This window comes from Scyliorhinus canicula, chromosome 3 (genome assembly GCF_902713615.1).
Source record: "Scyliorhinus canicula chromosome 3, sScyCan1.1, whole genome shotgun sequence".
NCBI lineage: Eukaryota > Metazoa > Chordata > Chondrichthyes > Carcharhiniformes > Scyliorhinidae > Scyliorhinus > Scyliorhinus canicula.
Window position 1 is genome coordinate 52,163,446 of NC_052148.1, and position 17,032 is coordinate 52,180,477.

The 17,032-nt window shown below is 48.1% G+C and overlaps 1 protein-coding gene across 1 annotated transcript in view; it reads right to left on the minus strand.

The window, feature by feature from the left end:
- Positions 1 to 17,032, minus strand: part of LOC119963619 (methyl-CpG-binding domain protein 2-like) — a 168,150-nt gene that overhangs the window by 108,728 nt on the left and 42,390 nt on the right.

Consider the following 17,032-nt stretch of genomic DNA (forward strand, 5'->3'; position numbering starts at 1 on the left):
AGTGATTCTTTGACAAAAGCTGCTCAAAATTTCACATACACAAGCCAGATGCAGATGTGCACTTGAATTATGTGCGCAAATATTAAGTGAACTACACCACCCCCCTTTCTCCATTCTTCCAATTCCAATTTTACGCAAAATCTAATTTTAGAAGTACAGCTTGAACCTCACTTAGAGGTACACTTTCTCCTTCAATTCTAAGTATTCGAAAGTCTGCCAGCCAAAATAACCTGAGCAAAATCAATGATTTACATAAACGAGATGGAAGACCCAGTCAAGCTCAACACAAACGAACCAGAGAACAGATGCTATTTATCCCAAAGTGCTGCCACAAATGAGAGCGATTTACAAGGCAATGATCTTGGAATTCCTTGAAACTGCCTGCAACTAATGTTGGTCATAGCCTCAGGAATCCTGAACTGAAATTTGCTATTTGAATACCTGCACCATACAATTCCAACAACTAATTCCCATTTTGAAAAATGGTCAAATAATATCAAATATTGACAGGGACACAATTTAGAAAAGGTAAAAAGTCAATTTAAGGTTGGTATTAGAAATGTTTTCATTACCCAAAAAGTGGTCAATGCATCGGTTAGATCACCAAGAAATAAGAGCAGCAGTGAAAACTCTGGAATCTTTTAAGAAACAATTCGATGTTAAAATGGAACGTTTCCAACATCTTTCTATATAATCAACTAAAATGGGCCAAGTGGCCTTCATAACCCATAACTATCTGAGATACTGAAATCGCAAAAAAAGCATGAGCAACGGGTGGCACGGTGGTTAGCAGTATTGGCTCACAGCACCAGGGATCCGGGTTCACTGGCGGCATTGGGGACTTGTGGAGTTTGCACTTTCTCCCCGTTTCTACGTGGGTTTCCTCCAGGTGCTCTGGTTTCCTCCCACAGTCCAAAAATATGCAGATTAGGTGGATTGGTCATGATAAATTGTCCTGTGATGTCCCAAGTTGTGTAAGTTGTTAAGGGGCTATTTGGATAGGACGGGCGAGTGGGCTTGGATGGAGTGTTCTTTCAGAGGGTCAATACAGATTGGATGGACCGAATGGCCTCCTTCTGCGCTGTAGGGATTCTATGATAACCCAATAACAGAATTGTTTCAAATTATTCACAGATATGGTCAGTGATAGTGGAGAAATGGCAGACATGTTGAACAATTACTTTGTCTCCGTATTTACAGTTGAAATGGAAGACAACAGGTCTTCCGGTGGCAGCCATGGAGTGAGTGGTCACATATTTGGTAGCTCCTGCTCGTGGTGGTCTTTTTGTGGCCTTTGCCCCAGTTTGTAGCAGGAACATTGGAGAAAAAAGGTGTAGAAGCGAGAGCAGAAGAGATTGACCCCCTAGTTTATGGAGCGGCTGACCTAAAGTGCCCGGAAAAAAGCAAACCAGTTGGCTGAGGCAGGTGAGGTGCCTGCAACACACGCGGAGGTGGCGGATGGGCAGGGTCCGACCCTGCCGGCTCAGTGACCAGTGGTGCAGTTGGTGAGCTTCTTGAACGATAAGTTCACCCAGCAGCGGAAGGAAAGTTTGGAGGACCTGGCCCTGGTTGACCGCGTTGAGACGAGACTAGGAGCACAGGGACAGGCGATCCAGAGGTTAGAGGAGCTAGCAGGGAAGCATGAGGAACAGTCCACCTCAATGGCAGCGGAGATCGGACTGATGCGAGACCAACAGAAGCGACTGCTGAAGAAAGTGGAGGACCTGGAGAACCGATCTCATGGGCAGAACATCCGGATCGTGGGCCTGTCGGAGGGGAGCAAAGGAACGGATGCTGGTGCATATGTTGGGAAGATGCTGGAGAAGCTGCTTGAGGAAGGTACGTTTGACTGGCCGTTAGAGGTGGATGGAGTCCACAGGGCGCTGATGCGCAAGCTCCAGGGGGGCAAGCCGCCGAGGGCGATGGTGGTACAGTTGCACTGGTATCTGGATAAGCAACGTATCAGGGGTTGGGCCAGGCAGACGAGGCGCTGCAACTGGGAAGGTGGCGAGATGCATGTGCACCAGGACCTGGGGGCAGAGCTGGTAAAGAGGAGGGCGAGCTTTAATAAGGGCAAGTCGGCCCTGTACAAGAAGGGTGTAAAGTTCGGACTACTGTCCTCGGCTTGCCTATAGGTGACCTATGGGGGCCGGGAGTTGTACTTTAGCTCAGCGGAGGAGGCAGTGGACTTCATGAAAGAGAATGGACTGGCAGGTGAAGGAGGAATTTGAACTTTGATGGAGGAGAAGTGGAGTGAATGTACTGTATTGCGAAAAACTTTGTTTTTTCGTGTTCGCTTTTCTTTTTTCTGTTTTTTGGTTTTAGGCTGGTTCACAGTTCTTTGTCAAGGGATGAGTGGTGTTACGACCTTGGGAGGGATTGTTTGTTTGTTTTTACTATGAGACTGGTCGCGTGGAACGTTCTGGGATGAATGGGCCAGTCAAAAGGGCCCATGTGTTCGCGCACTTGAGGCAATTGAAGGCGGATGTGGCCATGCTGCAGGAGACACATTTGAAGGTGGGGGAACCAGATTAGGCTAAGGAAGGTACGGGTTGGGCAAGTGTTCCATTCGGGGTTAGACTTCAAAACGAGCGGGGTGGCAATTTTGGTGAATAAGCGGGTGGAGTTGGAATATAGAGGTGGCCCGGGGGTAGATACGTTATGGTTAGTGGGAAACTGGAGGGAATGGCCATGGTGTTGGTGAATATATATGCACTGGGATGATGTGGAATTTATGAGACGGGTACTGGGGAAGATTCCGGACCTAGATTCACATCGACTGATTATGGGGGAGATTTCAACACAGACCTTGATCCAAGGCTGGACAGGTCGTGTTCTAGGTCTGGAAAGGTATAAGCTATGGCCAAGGAGTTCCGGGGGTTCAAGGAGTATATGGGGGGGTCGATTCGTGGAGATTCGGCAGGCCGAGTGAGGCGTTTTCGTTCTACTCCTATTTGCATAGACTTTTTGTGATGGACAAAACGCTGATGGTTGAGGTGGTAGATGCTGAATATTCAGCAATAGTGGTGTCAGACCATGCATCGCACTGAGTGGACTTGCAAGTTAGTAAAGGAAAGGCCCCCGCAATAAAGGTTGGACGTGGGGCTGTTAGCGGAGGACGACGTGTGTGAGCGGGTGAGGGAAGCCATTCAGAGATACAGTAACAGTAATGATACAGGAGAGGTGTCAGCGGGGGTGGTCTGCGAGGCATTGAAGGCAGTTATCAGGGAAGAATTCATCCTCAATTCGGGCCCATAAGGAGAAGGCGGAGCGGGCAAAGTTTTGCAGATGATCAGGAGATATGCGGAGACACGGGACGACGGGCTCCTGAAGGAGCGTCAGAGACTGCAGCTAGAATTTGGGCTCCTGTCCACAAGGAAAGCGGTGGGACAGCAGAGGAGGATAAGGGAGGCGGTTTATGAAAATGGGGAGAAAGCTAGTAGGATGCTGACGCATCAGCTGAGGGAACAGGAGGTGGCGAGAGAGATAGGGAAAGTGAGGGAAACGGGGGCGGGGGGGGGGGATGAAACGATTTCTGGGGGGGCTGGAGTTCCCGTGGATAGATGAGGGTGGAGGGTCTGGGTGCCCCAATTAGGTTTGGGGAGGTCATAGAGGGGTTGTGGGCAATGCAATCGGGCAAAGCCCCGGGACCGGACGGATACCCAGTGGAGTTCTACAAGTAGTTCTCCGGGTCACTGGGGCTGCTTTACGAATCAAAGGAGTTGGGAGTATTCCTCCCAAAGTTATCGCAGGCATCAATTTCCCTTATCTTGAAACGGGATAAAGATCCGGAAAGCTGCGAGTCGTATAGGCCAAACTCCCTTCTAAATTTGGATGCAAAATTGCTGGCAAAGATCTTGGCCGCATGGATAGAGGACTGTGTTCCGCGGCTAATAGGAGAGGACCAGACAGGAATTGTTAAGGGAGGACACCTGGCGTCCAACATTAGGCGGCTTCTTAATGTAACATTGATGCCCGCAGAGGGGCGCGAGGTTGAGGTGGTGGTGGCCATGGATGCAGAAAAGGCCTTTGACTGGGTGGAGTGGAAATATCTGTGGGAAGTCCTGGGAAGGTTTAGGTTAGGTTCGGGCAGGGATTTGTGGATTGGGTCCGGTTGCTTTATCAGGCACCAGTGGCAAATGTAAGGACGAATTGGGTGCAATCGGAATATTTTAGCCTGTGTCGGGGGATGAGACAGGGATGTCCACTCTCCCCATTACTGTTTGCCCTGGCCATAGAGTAATTGGCAATGGCGCTGCAAACATTGAACAATTGGCGGGGTATAGTGGGGGGTGACGACACAGGGTCTCGCTCTATGTGGATGATGTGCTCCTTTATATAACAGACCTGTTGCGGGGGGATTGCAGGAATTATGAGGCTACTGGAGAAATTTGGGGATTGCAGGAATTATGAGGCTACTGGAGAAATTTGGCCGGTTCTCAGGTTATAAATAAAATATGGGCAAGAGCGAGATTTTGTGATCCAGGCAAGGGGGCAGGAGAGGAGATTGAGGGAGATACCATTCAAGGTGGTGGGAGGGAGTTTTAGGTAACTGGGGATTCAAGTGGCAGGGGATTGGGGTCGGCTTCACAAATACTTCTTACTTGAGCGGAGGCGTGGGGAGGGGGGGCTGGCCCTTATGAACTTTATCAACTATTACTGGGTGGCTAACATATGGTTAGGAAGTGGGTAGTGGGAGAGGGTTCGGTGTGAAAGCGTGTAGAGGCAGCATCTTGTAAGGGCACGAGTTTGAAGCCTTTGTTGAGGCTCCTCTGCCGTGGGATCAAGAGATTCGGAAATCTTTTTATTGAGGGGGAGTTTCCTGAGTTTGGTGGAGCAAGAGGAAATGAAATGAAAATCGCTTATTGTCACGAGTAGGCTTCAAATGAAGTTACTGTGAAAAGCCCCTAGTCGCCACATTCCGGCGCCTGTTCGGGGAGGCTGTTACGGGAATCGAACCGTGCTGCTGGCTTGCCTTGGTCTGCTTTCAAAGCCAGCGATTAGCCCTGTGAGCTAAACAGCCCCTGTTTAGGAGGAGTTTGAGTTACCAGATAGGAATGGGTTCTGGTACTTGCAAGTGCGGGATTTTGTTCGGAGGCAAGTCCCAGGCTTCCCGCGTTTCCCGCTAAGGGGGCTGCAGTACAAGGCAATGTCAAAAACAGGGATTGGGAAGGGGAAGGTCTTAGAAATATATAAGGAACTGATGGAGTGGCATGGGATTCCAGTAGGGGAGGTGAAGAGGAAGTGGGAGGAAGAGTTGCGAGGGGAGTTGGAAGTCGGGTTATGGAAGGAGGCCCTGAGGAGAGTCAATTCATCTTCGTCGTGCACCACGTTTAGCCTAATCAAAGTGGTCCACAGGGCTCATATGACCGTGGCCCGGATAAGCAGGTTTTTTGAGGAGGTGGAGAACAGGTGTGGGCAGTGTGGGGGTCATCCTGCGAACCTTGTGCATATGTTCTGGGCGTGTCCGAAGCAGAAGGGATTTTGGCAGGGATTCGCAGATGTCATGTCAGAGGTCCTGGAAGGGAAGGTGAGTCCGAGTTCACAGGTGGCAATATTTGAAGTGTCAGAAGATCCGGGAGCCCGGGGTGAGATGGGGCAAGAGACATTTTGACCGTTGCCTCCCTGGTGGCCCGGAGATGGATTTTGCTGGGATGGAGGGATTCGGAGCCTCCAAAGTCGGGGGTTTGGTTCAGCGATATGGCGAGGTTTCTCAGGGTAGAGAAAATCAAATTCGCCTTAAGGGGTTTGTTGCAAGAGTTTGCTCAGAAGTGGCAGTTGTTCATCGACTTCTATAAGGAAAATTAGGTTGTAAGCAGGGGTGGGGGTGGGAAGGGGCAGACATGGAAGTGACGAATAAGGGTAGGAAAACCAATGAAGGGAGAACCGTGAGATGGAGTAGTTACGTGGACCATGATAGTTAGGGTTTATGCTTGGGGGAAGATGGTTGTTATTGTGGATTTTGTGTTTGTTGGATCGCTTGGTTTAAAATATTTTCTAAAAAGGAGGACAACTTGCTGGAAGTCCCAAAACAATTAACAGTCAAGAGGACAGGGACTTTATATAATTAACGTTAAGTACAGCATAAGTAACTGTGGTGATCTCTGTATGTGCATGTACACAAGGGGTTAATGTGTAATCAGCAGCACCACATGATCACTAGAGGGCCGGACCAACAGGGGTATAAAAAGCAACCACATTGCGTCTCTCTCAGTCTCTCTCTCTCGCACACTGTGACGAGGACAATATCAGAATAGTTGAGGTGGCTAGTGGAGTTGCATATAGTTATTCTAGTTAGATCTTGTTAACCTTATCACTAGTATCAAAGTTAAAGTAAAGAACTCATACTCAATAAACCCTTTGTTGTTACTGGATGAGTTTGAGTCTTCTTCATCGAGATTCAGAAGACCTCACCATCAACCAAGGATTGAGTAGCACGAGTTACCTACCACACAGGTAACAAAAGTAACTAGGTAATTAATGGGACTAAAGAGTGACAAATCCCCAGGGCCTAATGGTTTCCACCTGCGGGTGTTAAAGAAAGTAAGGGTCCACTTTGTACAGGTTTTAATTATAATCTTTCAGAGTTCCTTATATTCAGGTGCAGTCCCTCTGGATTGGAAAATTGCACATGTCACTCCACTTTTTAAAGAAGGGAGAAAGGGAGAAACCAGGGAATTATAGATCAGTTAGCCTAACATCTGTGGTGGGGAAATTGCTGGAGTCAATAATTAGGGATGGCGTAACTGAACACCTCAAAAAACAGTCGATCAAGGAGAGCCAGCATAGATTTGTGAATGAAGGTAATGCCTGTCTAATCTTATTTAATTTTTTGAAGACGTGACTAAGGTAGTGGACATGGCAATGTCTATGGATGGTATTTATATCGAGAAGGCATTTAATAAAGTCCCACACAAGAGACTGTCAACTAAAGTGGGAACCCACGGAGTTGAGGGCAAATTATTTACATGATTAGAAATGGACAGGTTACAGAGAGTGGAGATAATCTAATTGGCAGAAGGTAACTAGTGGTGTACCCACAGGGATGTTATGGGACCTCTATTATTCACATTCTTCATTAATGACTTGGATGATGGCATCGAAAATCGTATATCCAAATTTGCCGATGATACAAATTAGGTGGCATTGTAGATAGCCTAGATGATAGAATAAAATTGCAAGCAGATATTGACAGACTAGGTGAATGGGCTAATTTGTAGTAGATGGAATTCAAATGGAAGCAGGTGGTGAGGTTATCCATTTTGGACCAAAGATGAATAGAGCAGGGCACTTTCTAAATGGAAAGAGGTTAGGTACAGCGGAGGTCCAAAGAGACTTGGTGACTCAGGTGTATAGATCCTTAAAGTGCCAGGAACAAGTGCAGAAAATAATCAAAAACGCGAATAGAATGTGAGCCTTTATATCTAGAGGATTGTAATATAAAGACTCAGAAGTTATGCTGCAACAATAGAAAACCCTGGTTGGGGGGTACTGTGAGCAATTCTGGGCACCATACCTTACGAAGGATATTTTGGCCTTGGAGAGAGTGCAACGTAGGTTTACTAAAATGATAGCTGGACTACAGGAGTTAACTTACGGGGAGGGATTTCACAATTTAAGGCCTATTTTCGCTAGAATTTGGAAGGCTAAAGGATGATTTGATCATATTTAAGATATTAACCGGGAAAGACAGGGTAGATAAAGATAAATTATTTCCACTGGTGCACAGTCTAAAGATTAGGGCTGGAGCGAAAGGAGTGATGTTGGGAAGAACCTCTTCACTCACAGGGGGGGGCAGAGGTTTGAAATTCTCTCCCACAAATAGCAGTTGCAGCTAGAACATTTGTTAATTTTAAATCGGACTTTTGTTAAGCAAAGATATTAAGGGATATGGGCCAAAGGCACGTATATAGAGTTAGGCCACACATCAGCCATGATCCCATTAAATGGCGAAACAGGCTCAAGGGGCTGAATGGCCTACACTGTTTCTATGTTTGAAAGGGTTAAGCCTTAGCCTTATACTAAACTTGTCTCTCAACACCTATATACACAATTTTCACATTCAAACGCTATTTTAAATCTTGGGTTATTAATTATGACAGATTCATTCAATTAAAAAGTCAATGAAAAATAAACCGCAGTTTAAAAAATTACCATCAAGGCTCAGATCTGAATAACAAGTAACATAATTGATGAAGTGTTTTAAATTTTAATTATGTCAATACACTCTGCTCTTAAGCAAAGCTGCTCAATTCAAATTCTGATAATTCATTTTACTTAAGTGCCAAACCTCCAGGTGGACACTTTACTTACATTACTTAGTTCAAATTGATAAATATTTCCATTTTTAAACTTCATGTTACAGTAAAGTTGTAGCTATATGGGTTATACATTTTCCTACAGGAGTATAAAACCTATTTCCTGTTGTATATGTATCAACATATGCAATCATTTCTTAAACCTGTAGAGGGAGGTCTTGGTTTTAAAAAACCTGAAAGCTAATATATTGTTTTGTGGGGTCAATGTTAATTAACATGGGAGGAGAAAGAGGGGGGGAGACAGACAGACAGAGTATGAGAGATATGAACATGCATGCCAAGGTTTGTGTTATCTACTATATACAGAACAAATTTAAGCCAGTTAATTACAGCTTAATCAGCCTCCTCCCAATCAACAGAAAAGCAATTTATCCAAAACCATTCGACTCCACACCTCATCACAACATTGATCCAAATAGGGCCAAAAGAGCCAGCTGCAAGAGGTAAGAATTGTTCTTTTTAGCAGTTTTTGACATTATGGTCCAAAAGGTCTCGTAGCAATTTTGAAGCCACATCTGACGCATAGAAACATGATCATAATTGTCAAAGTGTAAATTTTATGATTCTATGATCCATCAAAGTAGCCCATGGATACCACTTTCAGAGTTCCTTTTGGGCAACATCAGAAGTGGGGTCATTTGCTAATGATTCCACAAATGCCATTTTACAACTCCAATAATAGGAATGTCAGGCAGCACGGTAGCACAGTGGGTAGCACTGTTGCTTCACAGCTCCAGGGTCCCAGGTTCAATTCCCGGCTTGGGTCACTGTCTGTGCGCGTTCTCCCAGTGTCTGCGTGGGTTTCCTCCGGGTGCTCCTGTTTCATCCCACAAGTCCCGAAAGACGTGCTGTTAGGTAATTTGGACATTCTGAATTCTCCCTCCATGTACCCGAACAGGTGCCGGAATGTGGCGACCAGGCGCTTTTCAGTGGCTTTGTTGCAGTGTTAATGTAAGCCTACTTGTGACAATAAAGATTATTTAATTATTTTATTTTATTTAAACCACATCAAGCCAACATTTTCTACCTTGCAATTACCTTGTCCAAAATACCTGGCTTCACCAGACCTTCAACATTTCTAAATCACTGGTGATTCCCTCGCTACTGATAGTAGGGGATTTAGAAATGAATATAGAACATAGAACAGTAGGTCCGGGGAAGCCTTGGAGAGTTAAGATTTTTCCTGCTCAGCGCCAAACAGGATTACACGCCAATGTCCCAAATGGCATTAGACACATGTTGCCAACATCAAAGGTTTAGGAAGCCCCAATTATCTACAGGGTTATTTCTGGAATTTAGCATATGTGCCACCAAAACACTGAGGAGCTGCACACATGTCAAACCAAAGCGTCCTGGACCGTTTGGGAATTGGTTTGCAGGCACACCACACCAGATAACAAACTATCCACATTATAAATTCTGGCTGTGTGGGTTTCTATGTTGCTTAATTTCAAGAGTATCACATTGATGGGTTTCTTTAACATAGTGAAAGGTATACCTTGTGATACTATACCTTGGAAAGAGTGCAAGGAGCGCGGCGGGGACACAGTGAAAGAGCGCGAGGAGAGCGGCGGGTCACAGTGAAAGAGCGCGAGTAGAGCGACGGGGAGACAGTTAGAGCGAGGAGAGCGGCGGGGACACAGTGAGAGAGCGCGAGGAGAGCGGCGGGTCACAGTGAAAGAGCGCGAGGAGGGCGGCGGGGACACAGTGAAAGAGCGCGAGGAGAGCGGCGGGGACACAGTGAAAGAGCGCGAGGAGAGCGACGGGTCACAGTGAAAGAGCGCGAGGAGAGCGGCGGGGACACAGTGAAAGAGCGTGAGGAGAGCGGCGGGTCACAGTGAAAGAGCGTGAGGAGAGCGGCGGGTCACAGTGAAAGAGCGCGAGGAGAGCGACGGGGACACAGTGAAAGAGCGCGAGGAGAGCGGCGGGTCACAGTGAAAGAGCGCGAGGAGAGCGACGGGGACACAGTGAGAGAGCGCGAGGAGAGCGGCGGGTCACAGTGAAAGAGCGCGAGGAGAGCGACGGGGACACAGTGAAAGAGCGCGAGGAGGGCGACGGGTCACAGTGAAAGAGCGCGAGGAGGGCGGCGGGTCACAGTGAAAGAGCGCGAGGAGGGCGGCGGGACACAGTGAAAGAGCGCGAGGAGAGCGGCGGGGACACAGTGAAAGAGCGCGAGGAGAGCGGCGGGGACACAGTGAAAGAGCGCGAGGAGGGCGGCGGGGACACAGTGAGAGAGCGCGAGGAGAGCGACGGGGACACAGTGAAAGAGCGCGAGGAGAGCGGCGGGTCACAGTGAAAGAGCGCGAGGAGAGCGACGGGTCACAGTGAAAGAGCGCGAGGAGAGCGACGGGGACACAGTGAAAGAGCGCGAGGAGAGCGACGGGGACACAGTGAAAGAGCGCGAGGAGAGCGACGGGTCACAGTGAAAGAGCGCGAGGAGAGCGACGGGTCACAGTGAGAGAGCGCGAGGAGAGCGGCGGGTCACAGTGAAAGAGCGCGAGGAGGGCGGCGGGGACACAGTGAAAGAGCGCGAGGAGAGCGGCGGGGACACAGTGAAAGAGCGCGAGGAGAGCGGCGGGGACACGGTGAGAGAGCGCGAGGAGAGCAACGGGGACACAGTGAGAGAGCGCGAGGAGAGCGACGGGGACACAGTGAGAGCGCGAGGAGAGCGACGGGTCACAGTGAAAGAGCGCGAGGAGAGCGACGGGTCACAGTGAAAGAGCGCGAGGAGGGCGGCGGGGACACAGTGAGAGAGCGCGAGGAGAGCGGCGGGGACACAGTGAAAGAGCGCGAGGAGAGCGACGGGGACACAGTGAAAAAGCGCGAGGAGGGCGGCGGGGACACAGTGAAAGAGCACGAGGAGAGCGACGGGGAGACAGTTAGAGCGAGGAGAGCGACTGGTCACAGTGAAAGAGCGCGAGGAGGGCGGCGGGGAGACAGTTAGAGCGAGGAGAGCGGCGGGGACACAGTGAGAGAGCGCGAGGAGAGCGGCGGGGACACAGTGAAAGAGCGCGAGGAGAGCGGCGGGGACACAGTGAAAGAGCGCGAGGAGGGCGGCGGGGACACAGTGAAAGAGCGCGAGGAGAGCGACGGGGAGACAGTTAGAGCGAGGAGAGCGGCGGGGACACAGTGAGAGAGCGCGAGGAGAGCGGCGGGGACACAGTGAAAGAGCGCGAGGAGGGCGGCGGGGACACAGTGAAAGAGCGCGAGGAGAGCGACGGGGAGACAGTTAGAGCGAGGAGAGCGGCGGGGACACAGTGAGAGAGCGCGAGGAGAGCGACGGGTCACAGTGAAAGAGCGCGAGGAGGGCGGCGGGGACACAGTTAGAGCGAGGAGAGCGGCGGGGACACAGTGAAAGAGCGCGAGGAGAGCGACGGGTCACAGTGAAAGAGCGCGAGGAGAGCGACGGGTCACAGTGAAAGAGCGCGAGGAGAGCGGCGGGAAGACAGTTAGAGCGAGGAGAGCGGCGGAGACACGGTGAAAGAGCGCGAGGAGAGCGGCGGGGACATAGTTAGAGCGAGGAGAGCGGCGGGGACACAGTGAAAGAGCGCGAGGAGAGCGGCGGGGACACAGTGAAAGAGCGCGAGGAGAGCGGCAGGGACACAGTGAAAGAGCGCGAGGAGAGCGGCAGGGACACCGTGGGAGCGAGGAGAGCGGCGGGGACACAGCTGCCAGAGAAGCGGCCTTCAGATTTTCGGCTGGGGCAGTGGCCAGAGGTCTGTCGGGAAGAGTGACATCACAGCAAAGCAGTGACCTGATTGGCTGGGAAGGGAAGTGCTCCAATTAGCAATAGCTGGGAGAAATTCAACTCTTCGTGTGTTGGTAAGTATTGTGATTGGTAAGTAAAATCTTTATTCCTTTCACTTATTCATTTTTTGATATTATATTTCTAGTCAGTTAAGGTAAAGTGTAAAAATGGCAGGCGATCCCAGACCCGTGTTATGCTCCTCGTGCTCAATGTGGGAGTTCAGGGACGCGGCCGATGCCCCCGACTCCTTCACATGCGGGAAGTGTGTCCAGCTGCAGCTCCTGTTAGACCGCATGATGGCTCTGGAGCTGCGGATGGACTCACTTTGGAGCATCCGCGATGCTGAGGAGGTCGTGGCTAGCACGTTTAGTGAGTTGGTCACACCGCAGATTAGGATTGGTGAGGGAGACAGGGAATGGGTGACCAAAAGGCAGAGAAAGAGCAGGAAGGCAGTGCAGGTGTCCCCTGCGGTCATCTCCCTCCAAAATAGGCATACCGTTTTGGATACTGTTGGGGGACTCACCAGGGGAAGGCAGTAGTAGCCTGGCTCATGGCACCGTGGTTGGCTCTGCTGCACAGAAAGGCGGAAAAAAGACAGGCAGGGCTATAGTCATAGGGGATTCAATCGTAAGGGGAGTAGACAGGCGTTTCTGTGGTCGCAAACGGGATTCCCGAATGGTATGTTGCCTCCCGGGCGCACTGGTCAGGGACGTCTCAGATCGGCTGCAGGACATACTGAAGGGGGAGGATGAACAGCCCGTTGTCGTGGTCCATATAGGCACCAACGATATAGGTAAAAAACGGGATGAGGTCCTACAATCAGAATTTAGGGAGTTAGGAGATAAGTTAAAAAGTAGGACCCCAAAAGGTAGTAATCTCAGGATTGCAACCAGTTCCACGAGTCAGTCAGAGTAGAAATTCAAGAATAGTCAGAATGAATATGTGGCTTGAGAGATGGTGCAGGAGGGAGGGGTTCAGATTTTTGGGACATTGGAACCGGTTCTGGGGGCGGTGGGACCATTACAAATCGGATGGTCTACACCTGGGCAGGACTGAAACCAATGTCCTGTGGGTGCTTTTTCTAACACTGTTGGGGAGGTTTTAAACTAATGTGGCAGGGGGGTGGGAACCAGATTAGGAAGTTAGAGGTCAGTAAAGAGGCAGCAACTAAAGCCAGTAAGGTACTAGATAATAAACTCATTGTGACTAAGGGGAAGAGTAGACAGGGAAGAGATGATGAACGCAAATGGACAGATGGTCTGAGGTGCATTTGTTTTAATGAGAGAAGTGCAGCAGGTAAGGCAGATTAATTTAGGGCTTGGATTAGTACCTGCGAATATGATGTTATTGGTATTACTGAGACTTGGTTGAGGGAAGGGCAAGACTGGCAACTAAATATCCCGGGTATAGATGCTTCAGGAGGGATAGAGAGGGAGGTAAAAGGGGTGGAGGAGTTGCATTACTGGTTCGAGATAATATCACAGCTGTCATTAAGGAGGGCATGATGGAGGATTCGAGCACTGAGGCAATCTGGTTAGAGCTAAGAAATAGGATGGGTGCAGTAACATTATTGGGACTTTACTACAGGCCTCCCAAAAGCTAGTGTGAACTAGAGCTACAAATATGTAGACAGATTATAGAAAACTGTAGGAGCAATAGGGTGGTCGTGATGGGAGATTTTAACTTCCCCAACATTGAATGGGACTCTTGTAGTGTTGGAGGCGTAGATGGAGCAGAATTTGTAAGGAGCATCCAGGAGAGTTTTTTTAGAGCAGTATGCAAATAGTCCAACTCGCGAAGGGGCCATACTGGACCTGGAACTGGGGAATGATCCCGGCCAGGTGGTTGAGGTTTCAGTCGGTGATTACTTTGGGAATAGCAATCACAATTCCGTAAGTTTTAGAATACTCATGGACAAAGACGAGAGTGGTCCTAAAGTAAGAGTGCTGAATTGGGGAAAAGCCAAGTATAACAACATTCGGCAGGAGCTAGGGAATGTGAAGCAGCTGTTTAAGCGTAAATCCACATTTGAAATGTGGGAGTCTTTTAAGGAAAGGTTGATTTGAGTGCAGGACAGACATATTCCTGTGAAAATGAGGGATAGAAATGGCAAGATTAGGGAACCATGGATGACGGGTGGAATTGTGAGACTAGCGAAGATGAAAAAGATCTAGGCGACTTAAAACTGATGAAGTTTTGAAGGAATATCGGGAAAGTAGGACAAATCTCAAACGCGCAATAAAGAGGGCTAAAAGGGGTCATGAAATATCTTTGGCTAACAGGGTTAAGAAAAATCCGAAAGCCTTTTATCCGTATATAAGGAGCAAGAGGGTAAATAGAGAAAGGATTGGCCCACTCAAAGACAAAAGAGGGAATTTATGCGTGGAGTCAGAGGAAATGGGTGAGATTCTTAATGAGTACTTTGCATAGGTATTCACCAAGGAGAGGGACAAGACGGATGTTGAGGCTGGGGATGGATGTTTAAATACTCTAGGTCAAGTCGGAATAAGTGACGGGGAAGTTTTGGGTATTCTAAAAGGCATTAAGGTGGACAAGTCCCCAGGTCCGGATGGGATCTATCCCAGGTTACTGATGGAAGTAAGGGACGAAATAGCTGGGGCCGTAACAGATATCTTTGCAGCATCCTTGAGCACAGGTGAGGTCCCGGAGAACTGGAGAATTGCTAATGTTCTCTCTTTGTTTAAGAAGGGTAGCAGGGATAATCCAGGGAATAGACCTGTGAGCTTGACGTCAGTGGAGGCAAACTGTTGGAGAAAATACTAAGGGGTAGGATCTATTCACATTTGGAAGAAAATAGACTTATCAGTGATAGGCAGCATGGTTTTGTGCAGGAAGGTCGTCTTACAAACCTAATAGAATTCTTTGAGGAAGTGACAAAGTTAATTGATGAGGGAAGGGCTGTAGATGTCATATACATGGACTTCAGTAAGGCGTTTGATAAAGTTTCCCATGGCAGGTTGATGGAAAAAGTGAAGTCGTATGGGGTTCAGGGTGTACTAGCTAGATGGATAAAGGACTGGCTGGGCAACAGGAGACAGAGAGAAAGCTGACTAGTGGTGTTCCACGGGATCCGTGCTCAGACCACTGTTGCTTGTGATATACATAAATGATCTGGAGGAAGGTATAGGTGGTCTGATTAGCAAGTTTGCAGATAATACTAAGATTGGTGGAGTTGCAGATAGCGAGGAGGACTGTCAGAGAATACAGCAAAATATAGATAGATTGGAGAGTTGGGCAGAGAAATGGCAGATGGAGTTCAATCCAGGCAAATGCGAGGCGATGCATTTTGGAAGATCTAATTCAAGAGCGGACTACACGGTCAATGGAAGAGTCCTGGGGAAAATTGATGTACAGAGAGATCTGGGAGTTCAGGTCCATTGTACCCTGAAGGTGGCAACGCAGGTTGACAGAGTGGTCAAGAAGGCATACAGCATGCTTGCCTTCATTGGACAGGGTATTGAGTACAAGAGTCGGCAGGTCATGTTACAGTTGTATATGATTTTGGTTAGGCCACATTTGGAATACTGCGTGTAGTTCTGGTCGCCACATTACCAGAAGCATGTGGATGCTTTAGAGAGGGTGCAGAGGAAGTTCACCAGGATGTTGCCTGGTATGGAGGGTGCTAGCTATGAAGAAAGGTTGAGTAGATTAGGATTGTTTTAGTTGGAAACACGGAGGTTGAGGGGGGACCTGATTGAGGTCTACAAAATTATGTGAGGTATGGACAGGGTGGATAGCAACAAGCTTTTCCAAGAGTGGGGGTGTCAGTTACAAGGGGTGATAACTTCAAGGTGAGAGGGGGAAAGTTTAAGGGAGATGTGCGTGGAAAATTTTTTTACGCAGAGGGTGGTGGGTGCCTGGAACGCTTTGCCAGCGGAGGTGGTAGAGGCGGGCACGATAGCATAATTTAAGATGCATCTAGACAGATATATGAACGGGCGGGGAACAGAAGGAAGTAGATCCTTGGAAAATAGGCGATAGGTTTAGATAAAGGATCTGGATCGGCGCAGGCTGGGAGGGCCGAAGGGCCTGTTCCTGTGCTGTAATTTTCTTTGTTCGTTCTTTGTATCTGCTCATGTCTGACACCAGGCTGACCAAAAGCACGGAAAAGGCCATCATAGCCAGACGACTGTCAAAATACCAGAATGCTGGAAAAGACTTATCTGGTCCATGTCCCTTGTCCCAGTGGATTCTATATACAATGGGTTTTAAGTGGCCAACCTAAATGTGTATTCTAAAGTCTGAAAACAATAGGAGAATGGCAACAATGCACTCATGTTTTATATTGTCAGCATTTTCCATCAGTATGCAGAGGAAATTAAAGAGTTTGTATTCAGCTGATGTTTTCCAACCAATGGGTGCAAAAGCAAACTTAATAAATCCATTCTGTTCATCTTAACTTAAAATCACAATTGTAATTAAAATAAAGCAGCAAAGGGCTAGATAAATATAGCTATACTTAGGAGGAAGAAATTACATGTGCAAATAAAATAGGCAATGGCACAAATTAGTTAAAATGCCATTAAAACAAAACAAATATATTCCCATTAAGCCTGGATGTGAATTGTGATGCTAAATGTAATTATTTTTATAGTCAATATAGTCAAATGCCAATGATCAGTTCTACATTCTTTCTCCTTCCCTCCATATTTGGAGTGAGGCCTCATCTCATCCCAAACTATTCACTGCTCGCCAAGCGGAAGCACAAGTAGGCAGCATCCATATGGATGCTTCTGCTAAATTGGTTACTGGAAGAGCAAAATTGATCCAATTCAACTTGAACCTGAAACTCCTCCACTGCGGAAAAACATTTGACCTTTGCACACTGCCTTCATTTTCCAGTTGGTAAACAATAAGAATTCACCTTAGAAGGAATTGGAAGGCTCTGATCTGCAGCCACCATTCCTTGGCACCGGATGCCCATGGATACTCCAAAGATAATATT